This window comes from Pleurodeles waltl, chromosome 6, assembly GCF_031143425.1.
Source record: "Pleurodeles waltl isolate 20211129_DDA chromosome 6, aPleWal1.hap1.20221129, whole genome shotgun sequence".
Lineage (NCBI taxonomy): Eukaryota > Metazoa > Chordata > Amphibia > Caudata > Salamandridae > Pleurodeles > Pleurodeles waltl.
In genome coordinates, this window is record NC_090445.1 from 1,185,966,029 (window position 1) to 1,185,981,110 (window position 15,082).

The window sequence follows — 15,082 nt, forward strand, 5'->3', positions numbered from 1 at the left end:
CATCTCTTCTCCAGCTCTTTGCTGTCTCGTTTTGAGGTTCTGATTTCTTGGGTGTACCAGCTGGCCTTTTTAGAGAATGTTCTCTGGATGTTGCTTTTAATGGGGACAATGCTGTCAGTGCAATTGGTGATCCAGGAGTTTACGTTTTTCAATCCCAGTTCGAGGTTTGTGGCGGTAGTGAGGTTGGAGATGTTGAAGGTGTCTGCCCAGCTGGTTTCTGAGATATTGTTCCACCTCTGGTTGGGTGCACTGGTCATCTTGGAGGGGGAGATGCACGCTGGAAATGCTGATGTGGAAGATGGACATTGCTGTATTTTACATGGTTGCTGGAGGTAAAAACGGGGTCCAGCATGTGTTGTGTGGGAGGATCATGGATGATCTGGGTCAATCTAAGGCTGGCTGCTCATACTGTCAGGGAGATGTGCCGTGTCATTATTGGGTTCATTGTTGTAGAAATGTAGGTTTCAGAGGAAGATGCAGTCGTCTGAGCTTTAGGCTAGGGGTACTATAAAGTCTGTGATGGTGCTGCAGAAGCTGGAGCGCAGGCCTGGGCGTCAGTATGCGAGGGTGCCTCTGATGGTTGTTTTGTTGTCCGTGTGGAGCTTGAAGTGAGGATGCTCCATAGGGGTCATGGTGGTGGTGCACTGTATGGTCTCTTTTTGGAACATGCCTGTTCCCTCTCCTGGCTTGTTGGTGCAGTGCTGGTGAGTGATTTTATATCCATCAGGGATCGCTATGGCAATGTCTGGGGCAGATGTGCAGGTGAGCCAGGTCTTAGTGAGGAAGACGATGTTGGGTGCGAGGGTGGTGATGAGGTCCCATAATTCGGTGGAATGCTTGCATAGTGGGCATGTTTTGAGAAGTGCGCATGTGAGTTGCTGTTTTTGTTCAGGTGGTGTCTGTGGTGTATTTGGGGTAAGGCTGGTCGGAGGGCTGGTGTGTGTGTTGTGGAGCATGGGTCGGCGCAGTGACAGTGTTCGCTGCAGAGTCTGCGATCGAGGGTGTAGAGATTGGTGAAGGTGTATCTTCAGGGGGAGGGTGGGCCAAGCGTTGAGATGCTGTGTGCGGTCCTGGCACAGAGGGACACACTCAGACTTGCCTTTAGCACGCCATTGGCATATCCACGGCACGCAGTCATGCTGCGGATTGCATTAAGTAGGTCCTGGGGTCGGTGGGGCTTTTTTTGGCAGAAAGAACCTTGAGTGGGAAAACCCGGCCAAGGAACCCCTGCACATTAACTAGGTCCTGGGGTGGGCAGAGCTTCCTTTGCTGGGAAGAATGATGAGTGGGAAAATCCGGTTGGGAAACCCCAAGTGGGAAAACCCGGCCAGCTGCGATGTCACTGGATCAGACTGGAACAAGCAGAAACTGGAAACTAGAGGCAAATGACAGGCTAGGTGTCCAGGTGCCTACTGATCTGGTCATGCTGCAGCCTGCATTAAGAAGGTCCTGGGGTGGACGGGCTTCTGTTAGTGGGAAGAATGGTGAGTGGGAAAAACCAGTCGGGAAAACCCCAGATGGAAAACCCAGGCAACAGTGGTGTCACTAGATCACTCTGGAACAAGCAGGAACTGGAAGCCGCAGGCAAGTGGTAGGCTAGGTGTCCAGATGTTTGCAATGTAAAGTACAAATCTCCTGTAGAATACCACAGAGGTTATGAGCAATGATGTTAGATTTACTAAACAAGTGGTTCTTATCCATTTGACTTCTGTGTACCCCTTCTTAATCATTACTGGAACCTGGGTCCCCCCACTAAGTCATTATTGGAATCCGAGGACCCTTAATTGGTCATTATTGGAAGCATGGTACACAAAACAGTAAACAACAAATATAGAAACAGGCATCCATCAAACAAACACACAAATAATGACATAATTTATTAAACTTGCAAACAAATATTTTAAAAAAAGCTAAATTTGTATTTTAATGGAGAGGTTGAAGCTTTTCTAAATTCAATTGAGGCCACTCAGTGTCTCTACTATATTCTGTTTGATGCACTTGCATTCCCACCACCAATCAATCTGAGGGTACTAATTACATTTTTAGCCTCTAATTTCGAATGACTTTGCTTTTACAGAAGATTTTTAAAAAATCAAATGTACGTTTTACGTGTTCATTCATACACACTTTATTAATATGTTGATGTTATTTAATTTTGTAACCAGTAGCCGATCTCTTGAGATGGCCTTGCGGACCACCAGGGGTCCACAGAACACAGGCAAATAACGACTAGCTACAAATGTGTTACCTCCTTAGGTGAAAGGGGCGCAGTGGGTAAAATTGCACTAAAACAAACATATGGGAACGTGCCTTATGATGGGGAGCATGGCAGGTCGAATCAGTTCCTCTGTGCCAATGCGTTGGTGTGGCCCCAAGAATATATGAGTCAAGGGGGCCGAGTGATTTTTTGCATCTAGCTCTTAACAACACGCCTTGTGTAATAGTTCTAGAAGGAGTTCTATTACAGCTTGATATAATTGAAAACTGGATGGCTTTAAAAATAACGTTGTACACTGGCTGTCATGCAGGTCCGGTATTGTGCAACTTTTGTACGAGGAGAGTAAAATAGGGAGGATGGTTTCCTGGGTAGGGCAATCAACAAAAACATGGAGCCAGGAGATTTATAGTGACAAACCTTTGTGACCATCATTTTGCTGGTATTCCTCCGGAAAATGCTCTATTTCTCTTTTGAAGAAAATGTTATGGGGAAATAACACGGGTACTATTGACCTATTTCTATAAACCATAGTATAAAGGGGGAAGAGGTCAAAATAACCTTTTTAAGAACACTCGACATACAAATCGACCCCTAATTCCCTGAAAAGTTATGCATATACGACAACAGAACATCTCTTTAGTCTACCGATTGCAAACAGATATGGAGTAATAGTCCATGGCTTAACTATATAACAGATCACTAAATAGGGATGGAAGGGATAAAGGAGGCTTGAGGGAGTTTTTCTTACTGTTAAAATAAAGAGGAATTTTATATGCTCACCTTTCTACGAATTTCTTTTGATAGCAGCAGATAATTTCCCTGATTTGTTCATAATTAACTTTCACAACGATAGGTTTGACTCTAAATACTTTGAGGTGGTCAATTATTTGGAAAATGATTTAGATCAATTCTAATGCAGCAGGGGCAGGGATGTGCTCCTTCTGTGGCCCTGTAATTATAACACTTCACTCTGTACCTCCCCGGAAGAAGAAGTCTGTAGAGCTCTAGATGCACAGGGGAAGGCCAAAGGCATTTTTTGCACAATGAATATAGGAAAGTCCTAAATAGTGCATTAGTGAAATACGATCTGAGATTTGCCAGTGACACCCTGAAGACCACTTGTACTTTTTTACAAGTGCAACCTCCACTATAGATTTCATCTTCATGTCATCAAACCTTTCTGAGTGACCACAATGCTCCCCCCTCCCCTGTGCTAATCTTGTATTTGTATACGCAATCAAAAACAGGACAAAAAAGACACTTATAGAATCAGCTAGGCCAAAAGGGGTTACAATAAAATGAACTGGAGTGAATCCTATTACTCTCACTGCTGCAGCAGTTAAAGAGAATAGGCATAATGTCAATATCTTTTTATACGGAGATTCTCATCATGGGCGTGTGATAAGTGCTGGCCCTTTCATTGTTTCGTTTTACGTTTATGATGTTGACAAGACACGGCAGACTGATTATTTTGAGTCATCTAAAATTGGAATGAGCGAGATTCCAATTCTGTTATGCATAGACGATACAGTGCGGTTATCCAGAACTGCAAATGGCCTACAGCATTTAATTGATCTACTCACTGTATATATGGAAGAAAGAGATATGCGAATAAGCTTAAAAAGCATTTACATTGATTTGTGGGCAGGGGAAACCTAAAACTCAAACTCATAAAAAATGGGGAACACATAAAGAGAGACAATAGGTTTACATATCTGGGTATCCCTTTGAAAGCTGCTGGCAGTTGGGGACACTTGAAAAATGCCAGAAATGTTCGGGTTATTGGCCTAAATAAGGTAGTGTTTAGATTTGCAAATAACCTCGGTTAATAAGCCGATGAAGGAAATGTTGACTATCTATAAAATGAAATCCCTATCTAAAATTACGATCAGTAAAGATATATGGGATATGCCAGATATTCTTATTTTACAGAGAAAAGAGAATATCTTTTGAAAAAGGTTATTAGTTATACCACAATCTGACTCGATGTCTGTTAGCCATAAATAATTGGGTGTTTCATATTTGGACGGCAATGTCCAGGTAGCGCCAGTGCTTCTTTGTCTTGCAACCTGTTCAAAATTCTACATTTTTGCTTACCAGGAATATAGTCAATGATTGTCTCAATCTCGAGAATGCCCCAAAATTCTGTGGATAACATGTAATCAGTGGAATCTTGAGCTTGTTAACCTTGCATCTGGGTTTTACAACCCAGGGCCAGATTTACCAAAGGATTGCACTGCCTTTGCATCACGCAAGGTGGCCCAAAGGCAACATAATCCTTAAATCAGATTGACCAACCCACACAAAGCCACCTTGCGTGGCTTAGTGATTCTTGAGTAGTGAAAGGCAGCATACCTCACTACCTTACTTTACTATGCGCTAGGCAGTCATTACATGGGTGTAGAATGGGTGTTCCCATGCATCCACCCATGTATTGTGGTGCATTCCCAGATTTACCAAGACAAGTAAACATGGGATTGCATAAAAATTGTAAACCATCCTGATAGAATTGCAACACGAAGTTTCCTTATTTCTCCTTGTGTTTTCCTCTTGTTAGGTGTGCAGTAATCTGCAGCACACTTAGAAAGATTGTTCTTGCCCATGAAGGAGACCCCACCTTCATAAACACAACTGTGCCTGCAACAGGAGCAACTTTGCACCATGGCACACGGGTGCCTAAGTTGGTGCTAGGCAGAGCACAGTGAGGCAGCGCAGCTAGAGAGCAAGAATGCACCATATGTTAGTAAATATGCGACCGCTGCTCTCTCCATTTCACGCAGCGCAACAAGTTGTCTTGCTGCATTGTGCTGCATTAAATATTGATAAATCTGGACCCCAGAGTCGAACATGTTAATTCAGAGAAGGAAGTGAAAAGTGTATTTTTGGATGATAAAGAGTATCAGGGGGAAATACAAGAAACTGTAATCTACAGTCCAATTAAATATGTAATTAAAAACAAGATGGTGCTATTCCACACTACCTCTCCTCTTTACATAATGTAAGGCATTGTTATCTTTTAACACGTTTCAGGTTGAGTTTAGCTCATCACATAATAGCATTCCCTAAAATGGGAATCTGAAGTAATCAAGAACAAAATTGCTCATATGAGGGGTGGCCAAAACAATCAACTCTGCACTTTTCACTTTTTTGTAAATTGTACATACTCCCAATTTTTAAAACCAATCTTGTTGAGTAAAAACTTTAGTAGTTATAAATCAGCTTTTTTATGTCTGTGTAAAAGGGAAGATGTCCAAGTATGTTTTCTCATAAATTTCTTTGTTAACATTTCATTTTATCATAGAAAAAGTCTTAAAAATCTGGAAAACTTGTGCTATGGATTAGATCCTGTTTTCTACAAATGAACTATTGTATTGTACATTTTAATAATTGTAAAATATTTAGGGGGTCATTCTGACTCCCGCCGGCCGCGGTAACCGCAGGGCCGGCGGGAGCCGCCAGAATACCGCTGCGCGGTCAGAAGACCGCTGCGGTTATTCTGAGTTTCCCGCTGGGCGGGCGGGCAACCGCCAGAAGGCCGCCCGCCCGCCCAGCGGGAAACCCCCTTCCACGAGGATGCCGGCTTCGAATGGAGCCGGCGGAGTGGAAAGGGTGCGACGAGTGCAGTTGCACCCGTCGCGATTTTCAGTGTCTGCAAAGCAGACACTGAAAATCTTTGTGGGGCCCTGTTAGGGGGCCCCTGCAGTGCCCATGCCATTGGCATGGGCACTGCAGGGGCCCCCAGGGGCCCCACGACACCCCTTACCGCCATCCTGTTCCTGGCGGCCAAAACCGCCAGGAACAGGATGGCGGTAAGGGGGTCGGAATCCCCATGGCGGCGCAGCAAGCTGCGCCGCCGTGGAGGATTCCCCAGGGCAGCGGGAAACCGGCGGTACACCGCCGGTTTCCCATTTCTGACCGCGCCGGCCCAGGGATGCACCGCCAGCCTGTTGGCGGTGCATCCGCGGTCCCCGGCCCTGGCGGATTTTACCGCCAGGGTCGGAATGACCCCCTTAGTGTTTTTATGCTCTGCTTTGATGATCCAAATATAACTATTTTAATTTTTGTAAACAAAATAATAAAACCATGTAATTTTTCTTTTTTTAACATTATTAATGATACCACCTGAAGGATAGAATATGTTAATGACATCTTATAGTCCTTTTTATGTTCAGTTTTTTAACATCTTGTATCTGTGTTTACACAAAACAAGTATGCAGAACAATTAATATTGGGGAAAACAGCTTTGTGCTTGGTGGAATGGAGTAGGAATCTTATATGAAATGGCATGATACAAAATTGTTGCAATAAGTGTATCATTTAAATCAGGATTACAAGAAGAATAAGCAAGTTTGGCACCTTGACCAACAGTAGCAAAGGTAAAGCTAGTGGGATTATATTTGTGGCAGTATATTGCGTTGGGTTAAGAATAAGCATTTATGAAACTTGATTAATCTGAAAATAATATTCCTTTTATTGTAAACCTATTGTATTATTGTAATGGTTTTAATTAACTGAAAAATAAATATTCTTTTAACTTTGCACTTTGCCTGGAGGAATGCCTGCTTGCCTTCAGGGACAGGTATTCTCACATCTTCTAAGTAATAACCTTAATATTTTGAAAAATGTAATCTTTCGCATTACAATTTCAATGTACACCATTTGAAATAACTGGTAGTTCGCAGCAAATCACAAAGCTACACACAACAGTGTGGTACCACAAAACGAGCCACTCATACAGTGGCACCCTCTGATGTACTTACAGGGTGGCACCTTCTGATGTAATAACCAATCCGAGCACTGCACACACACTGACCGACCAGTACCAGTGTGACATCACACAACACAACTTGCAGCACCTTCCAGCAGCTCTCACTCCTTTTTCAACTTTGCGCAAACACTTATTAAACATCAATTTTTTTTGTCTATTCCACTAAAAGAAATTTCAAAGTACACAACCACTCTAGAAGAATCAGGAATAACACCCTGCTTGTGCTATCATACAGACAAAGTGAAATCTCAACCAGCGGGAAATCACCCTGACTAGTTTTTCTTCTCCTCTGTGAAAGAGGATTAACTAAACAACAACCTAAATTAATATATCTTCACAATAGAAGAAAAATCCTTATCTCATGTGTGCCCAATAGGGCATCACGGTCCAACACGACAAACTTTAACAGACAAGTTACAATGCAATATACTTGGGAGCAGAATGAGAAAGAGCTGAAAAGTGCCATATCCACTAAGATGTGGCACTCTTTAGCTCTCTGCCTGCGCTAGCACACTTAAGGCTGCCTAGTGCCATCGCAGGCACCCATGCATAATAATGGAGGGGTGCCTGCATTACGGGCAGGATTATTTTTGTGCAGGAAGAAATACCTTCCTTCACAAAAATAATCCTTGGAGACATTGTCGCAGGTCGAACAGTATAAAGACCACTGAGACATATTTTAGGTGCTGATAAGTGGTTTATTTTCCTTATGATAGGGGGTGGATTTGGAGTAGTATGCACAAAGTCACAAGTTTTATCTTCTTTCTTAGTCACTTGCTCTTCCTTTGTATCGCTTCCCAGGTTTGTGATGGTATATCCTTGCTTCTTATTTTACAGGTAACCCAGCTGTCTTACTCGCTCGTCGGAGTCCAGGATGGTGCCGGAAATAGAAGGGAGAACGCCAAGGTAAGTATTGGTTTTTAGTAATAGGCTTTTTCCTATACTCTTACTTTTGGACTGGGAGGTGGTACACACAAAAGGAGGGGGTTGGTGCCAGTGGGGAAGTGGTTCAGGGACTAGTGCGCACACTTCTATTATTAGTGTAGAAATAAGTGACCCCGGTGAGTTACTTCTAGTGCCCTTCCTTTTACCTCCCTTTCCACCCCTCCTTTATGACCCCTCCCCAGTCCCTTCTCCCCAATTTCCCTTCTTTCTGTCCCAAAAGGACCGTACCTTGTTAAGCCACGACCCTCCAGGGTCGTGGCTGGATTGGTAGTGTTCCTCCTGCTGGCGTCCTGCTTCCAGGTTCAGGAGTTCTTCTCTTCCCTCTCTGTCAGTCAGTTCCTCCTCGTCTACTTCTTTCCTGGTGTCCTTCTCCTCCTCGTCTACTTCTTTCCTGGTGTCCTTCTCCTCCTCGCGCTGCTCTCCCCTTGGTTTCTCGGTGTCTTCTTGTTTCTCCTCTCGCCTTTCCTTTACCGCGTTTCTCCTCTCTTTCGTCTCCCCCGCGTCTCCCTTTTTAAGCTCCTTAACCCGGGAAACACACGTCGTTTCCCGGGCAACGTTACCCTGCTGGTCGTGTTCCGGCCGCGTCTCCCCGGCAACGGGAAGACGCGGAAATGACGTATCGGCTTCGGCCGATACGTCAGTTCCCGTGTCCGTAGCCGGGATCGCCCGGCTACACTCACCTCCCCAGGAAAGGTCCTGGTCGAGGACCGTGGCAGCGTCTGGGAAGCGAGATAAATAGTCAGCTGGGACCTGTTGGCGACCTGGGATGTGACGGACCTGGAAGGAAAATGGTTGCAGTTCAAGGAACCATCGTAATATCCGAGAATTGGTATCCTTGTGGGCAGATAACCACGTGAGGGGAGCATGATCTGTAAAAAGTATGAAGGGGCGGCCGAGAAGGTAATATTGTAACGTATCCATGGCCCATTTTATGGCCAGACACTCTTTTTCAATGGTCGGATAGTGTTGCTCCCGGGGAAATAGTTTCCTGCTGACGTATACTACCGGGTGGTCTCTACCGTCCCCGTCAGGTTGGGCCAATACTCCCCCTAAACCCACATCTGAGGCATCAGTATAGAGATGGAAAGGTTTGGAGAAGTCTGGGCAACGGAGTATCGGATCTTTGGTTAGAAAGGATTTTAGTTGTTCAAAGCTGGACGTCTGTTGGGCCGAAAAGGGCGCTAGCCGATTAGGATGGGATTTAGATAGAAGGTCCGTGAGAGGGGCAGCTATGGTAGAATACGCAGGTATGAATCTTCTATAATACCCTACTAACCCTAAGAAGGAGCGTAACTCTTTCTTGGTTGTTGGTTGAGGGGCATTTAGTATGGCCTCTACTTTTTTTGTTTGGGGTTTCAGGTTCCCTTGACTAATTTTATACCCCAAGTATGATATGTCGGGAGTTCCTATGACGCATTTTTTTGGATTGGCAGTTAACCCTGCGGTGACAAGGGTGTGGAAAACTTGCTGTAAATGTTTTAGAGGATCACTCCAGGTTTCACTGAATATTACTACATCGTCTAGGTAGGCCGCTACAAAGGACTGGAAGGGATTTAGGAGTCTATCCATTAACCTCTGGAACGTAGCTGGTGCTCCGTGTAAACCAAAGGGTAGTACAGTGAACTGATACAGACCGGACTGGGTGGCGAATGCTGTTTTTTCTTTATCTTCTGTGTCTAAGGGAATCTGCCAATACCCTTTTGTCAAATCTAAGGTAGTCATATATTTGGCTTTCCCTAGCTTCTCTAATACGTCGTCAACTCTGGGCATAGGATATGTGTCAAACAGGGAGTTTTCGTTTAGCTTCCTGAAATCAATACAGAATCTAATAGTACCGTCGGGTTTTGGTACTAAAACCACCGGGGAGCACCAGGGACTATTTGAAGGTTCAATCACCCCTTGGTCTAACATTTTCTGTATTTCAGCCTCCATAATCTGTTTCCTTGCTTCAGGAATACGATATGGCCGTAACCTCACAATCCTCCCTGGCATGGTTCTTATTTTATGAGTTATCAAGGTGGTTCTACCTGGTAATGCTGAAAAGAAATCCCGGAACTGTTCAAGTACCCTGTATACCTGTTCTTTTTCGGTTTTTGTTATGGTTTCATTTACTGAGGGTAGATCTTCCCCGTTACTGTGTTCGGTTGGACAGAACTCAATACTTGACTTATTATTGGGACATAGAACTCCTGCGAACACGCCGGCGGTGTTCGAGGGGTCGGGGTCTTCCCATTTTTTTAGGAGATTTATATGATAAATTTGTGATTTCCGGGTAGTATCTGATAACTCCACTAGGTAGGTAACTGGAGATACGGCTCTTATTATCTTATATGGGCCCTGCCATTTAGCAATTAGTTTTTCTTCTGAGGTCGGACGCATAATTAAGACCCGATCCCCTGGTTGTAAAACCCGTAACTTGCTTCCGCGGTCATAATATCGTTTTTGAGTGTTTTGAGCTTGTTCCATATTTACTTTGACCGTATCCCATAGGTTTTGTAGTTGCGACCTTAAATTGTGAGCATATTCTAGAAGGGGTCTTCCCCCTTCTTCGGCCTCTTCCTCCCATGTTTCGATGGCCATGTCAAGAAGAGATCTTGGCTGTCTTCCAAACACTAGTTCAAAGGGGCTGTGTCCTGTAGAGGACTGTTCATGTGTTCGGATGGCATATAACACTAAGGGTAGTTTTTGATCCCAGTCTCTCCCTGACTCTTCCATCACCTTTTTTAGTAAGTTTTTTATTGTTTGGTTATATCTTTCCACTAATCCATCCGTCTGAGGATGATATACCGAGGTACGGATTTGGGAAATACCTAAGGTTTTACATATTTGCTTCATAAGAGTGGACATAAAAGGAGTCCCCTGGTCAGTGAGTATTTCATGTGGGAATCCTACTCGGGAAAACACGTTAATCATGGCCTGGGCCACTGTCTTAGTTGTTATACTTTTTAAGGGAATGGCCTCGGGGTATCGGGTGGCATAGTCAACCAGGACTAGGATGTACGTATAACCTTTTGTGGATGGTATTACAGGTCCAATTAGATCCATTCATATCCTACTGAAGGGGATTTCAATAATGGGTAGTGGTATTAGAGGAGCTTTCTTAGGTCTGCCGGGTTCAGTGAGTTGGCATCTGGGACATTGGGAACAAAACTTACGTATGTGAGCAAACACTCCCGGCCAATAGAACCGTCTAAGAAGGTATTCTTCTGTTTTTTCTCTCCCATAATGGCCTCCCCCTGGTTGACAATGTGCCATCGTTAGGACCTGACTTCGATAATGATCGGGTACCACTAATTGCTGTTTATGTTCTCCGGTATTGGTAGTGGTTATTCGATATAAGAGGCTTTTCTTAATGAGGAAGTAGGGACCTACCTCTTCGGTTTCTTCTTCTCTGGCCGACTTCCAAGCGTGAGCGAGAGAAGGATCTATTCTTTGCTGATGGGAAAAACTGACAGGGACTTCATGTGTTTCTGCAATAATGCCTGTGTCTGGTCCTGTCCTCTCCTTCCCCAAGTAAGTCAATTTTTCTATTTGTTTCTCTCGGCGTGATAACTTCCTCCGGATTGTGGGGCTTTCTATACTGCTATTGGAGAAAGGAGCTTCTCTCCACCAATCCTGTGTCAGTTTGGGTTGTCGAACATAATCTAGTATTTCTTGGAAATGTTCATAATCAGTTCCAATGATGCACTCCTCAATCAGATTGGGCATTATACCCATCGACCAGATATCTCGGTGTTTTCCCCATTCGACTGTGACGTCACATAAAGGGTATTTCTCTTTATCTCCATGTATGCAACATATATTCACCCATTGTTCTTTTCTCTCCTCTTCTACGGGGACTATATCTGTTCTCACCACCGACTGACTACACCCTGAGTCAACAAGGGCCCATATGAGTTTCCCGTTGACTGTCAAAAGCTGTTTAAATTTTTGGTTACCTTTTCCGGTACACAGTACCCGTCGCCTAGTAACTCCAATTTCCATTGGCTCACTACTATCCTGTTTCCTGGGGCACATTCGGGCAATGTGGCCCCACTCCCCACAGCTGTAACATTGGGGTCCTGCTACCGGGGAAGGGTTAGGAACTCGGTGAGGTACTGGTTCCTCCAGAAAGGTTTTAAATGCACTTTTAGGAATGGGAGGTACTGGTTTTAGGCTGGGTCGGGTGGACATATTTCTTACATCAGTGGAGCGATGATAAGCACACGCTAAATCAATTGCCATGTCAGTAGTCACCTTTGGATGTTGACGTATCCAATGTTTAGTGGAGGTAGGCAGTGACTCTAAATACTGTTCAAGGACGATTGTTTGGATCACTTCCTCCCTACTATTTCCGGAAGACCCCAACCATTTTAAGGCCAAGTCCTTTACCCGATAATAAAAGGTTTGGGGGTCTTCATTGGGTCCCCATTTGATTTTTCTAAACTTAACCCTATAATATTCTGTGTCGTGTCCCACGCGTTCCAAAATACTAGTCTTTATCTCTTGATATGGCGTGGTTCCACCCGGGTTTGCTGCTTGATATGCCGCTTGTAGAATCCCTGTAAGTAAGGGGGCGACATACTGTCCCCATCTCTCCTCAGGCCATTGGGCGGAGGACGCCACTCTCTCAAAATTAGTGAAAAAAGCTTCGGGGTCTTCTCCGTCTTGATATTTCTGTAACACGGAACTTGGGACATTGGGATGTACTTTACTACTAGCAATGGTCTCAGTCAATTTTTTCATGGCTGTCTCATGTACTAGTTGATTATTCGCGAGGATAGTTGCCTGACTTTTCAAAGCCGACTGCAACGCCTCCCTGTCCTCCTTGGCCTCTCGCTGGTGGGCCTCCCACACCAGTTGGAGATGCCGTTGGCCCTCCGCCAATTGCTTTATCATATCCTCTAATGAGGGTTGGTCACTCATGGTTTATACTGTTCGATTACTGCGAGGGCTATACAGGTTTAAATCCCACTTCTGACACCACTGTCGCAGGTCGAACAGTATAAAGACCACTGAGACATATTTTAGGTGCTGATAAGTGGTTTATTTTCCTTATGATAGGGGGTGGATTTGGAGTAGTATGCACAAAGTCACAAGTTTTATCTTCTTTCTTAGTCACTTGCTCTTCCTTTGTATCGCTTCCCAGGTTTGTGATGGTATATCCTTGCTTCTTATTTTACAGGTAACCCAGCTGTCTTACTCGCTCGTCGGAGTCCAGGATGGTGCCGGAAATAGAAGGGAGAACGCCAAGGTAAGTATTGGTTTTTAGTAATAGGCTTTTTCCTATACTCTTACTTTTGGACTGGGAGGTGGTACACACAAAAGGAGGGGGTTGGTGCCAGTGGGGAAGTGGTTCAGGGACTAGTGCGCACACTTCTATTATTAGTGTAGAAATAAGTGACCCCGGTGAGTTACTTCTAGTGCCCTTCCTTTTACCTCCCTTTCCACCCCTCCTTTATGACCCCTCCCCAGTCCCTTCTCCCCAATTTCCCTTCTTTCTGTCCCAAAAGGACCGTACCTTGTTCAGCCACGACCCTCCAGGGTCGTGGCTGGATTGGTAGTGTTCCTCCTGCTGGCGTCCTGCTTCCAGGTTCAGGAGTTCTTCTCTTCCCTCTCTGTCAGTCAGTTCCTCCTCGTCTACTTCTTTCCTGGTGTCCTTCTCCTCCTCGTCTACTTCTTTCCTGGTGTCCTTCTCCTCCTCGCGCTGCTCTCCCCTTGGTTTCTCGGTGTCTTCTTGTTTCTCCTCTCGCCTTTCCTTTACCGCGTTTCTCCTCTCTTTCGTCTCCCCCGCGTCTCCCTTTTTAAGCTCCTTAACCCGGGAAACACACGTCGTTTCCCGGGCAACGTAACCCTGCCGGTCGTGTTCCGGCCGCGTCTCCCCGGCAACGGGAAGACGCGGAAATGACGTATCGGCTTCGGCCGATACGTCAGTTCCCGTGTCCGTAGCCGGGATCGCCCGGCTACAGACATATTCCTCTTTTTAGGTGTGCTGCAGAACGCAGCACATATAGAAGGAGGAAGTTAGAAAACGAAATAAAGATATTACTCCTTGTTAAGCCTCACTGGGAAGGCATAGCATTTTGAGTCATTTCCAGGTTTACTAGATTTACTAAATTAAGGAATGCACCAACATCCACAGGGGAATGCATGGCATCGCCCATGTTCCACTCATGGAACGATTTCCCAAAGAAAGGTAACGCAAGGCAGCACTATGCACTGCTTCATGTTACATTGTATTTACTAAACTACTAAGCTACACAAATTGGCTTTGCACAGTTTCGTAATTACTAAAAATACTAAACATTATTTTGCAATGGGTCTGCACCACAAAAGTGATAAAACACCACTGCAAAAGCATAGTAAATCTGCTGCTTGACTCTTGCAGCAAGCGTGTTTCTCTTCTCAAGCAATATACATATTGCAACATCACAGATCTCATGTCAACACGAAGATCTACTGGACTCACAATGGACCCCATTTCACACAATACGTTATCTCATAAAAAAACACAACATTACAACATTCAACATCACAACCAAAAAATCCTAACACTACTATAATCATACTCCCGGGACACTACAACCACTCAAGAGTGCAGGAATATCTCCAATGCTGCAAACTAGACCATAGGAACCTCAGGAATGCACATAGATCTAGGGCAGATTCTGACTGATTCTGGGTCAAATTCTAACTCTCTATGCCTCAGTGAGAACCATCCTCTGCTACTATCTAATGGTGGGAGGAAAGGATGGTGCTTTGCACTAAGCTAGTTTAGTGCACATTCAAATCTGGGCTATACGTCATTGGATGAAGTTCATCTTGAACGGAAGCTTACTATCATCAATTTAACCACATATCAATGACAGTGAAGTCAATTTTGCCCCATACAAAGACAGAGGGGTAAATTTGCGAACAATAATGGTTATGAACACATTTGTAAAATTGTAGCTTCAAATTGAATCAGTTGAGTCATAAATTGGTAATCACCTGAATACAACAAATGTGAATGTAATCCAGGCAAAATAAATGGCACATGCAACTCAAGGTATTGAAGACAGAATATGCAAATTGTGACCTATTCCAACCCTTGAAGGGAAACTCCCTAATGTTAAGCTAAAGTTTCGGTCAAAGTGGGGGAATTCATAACCAGCAGTGGTCAGCAAATATAT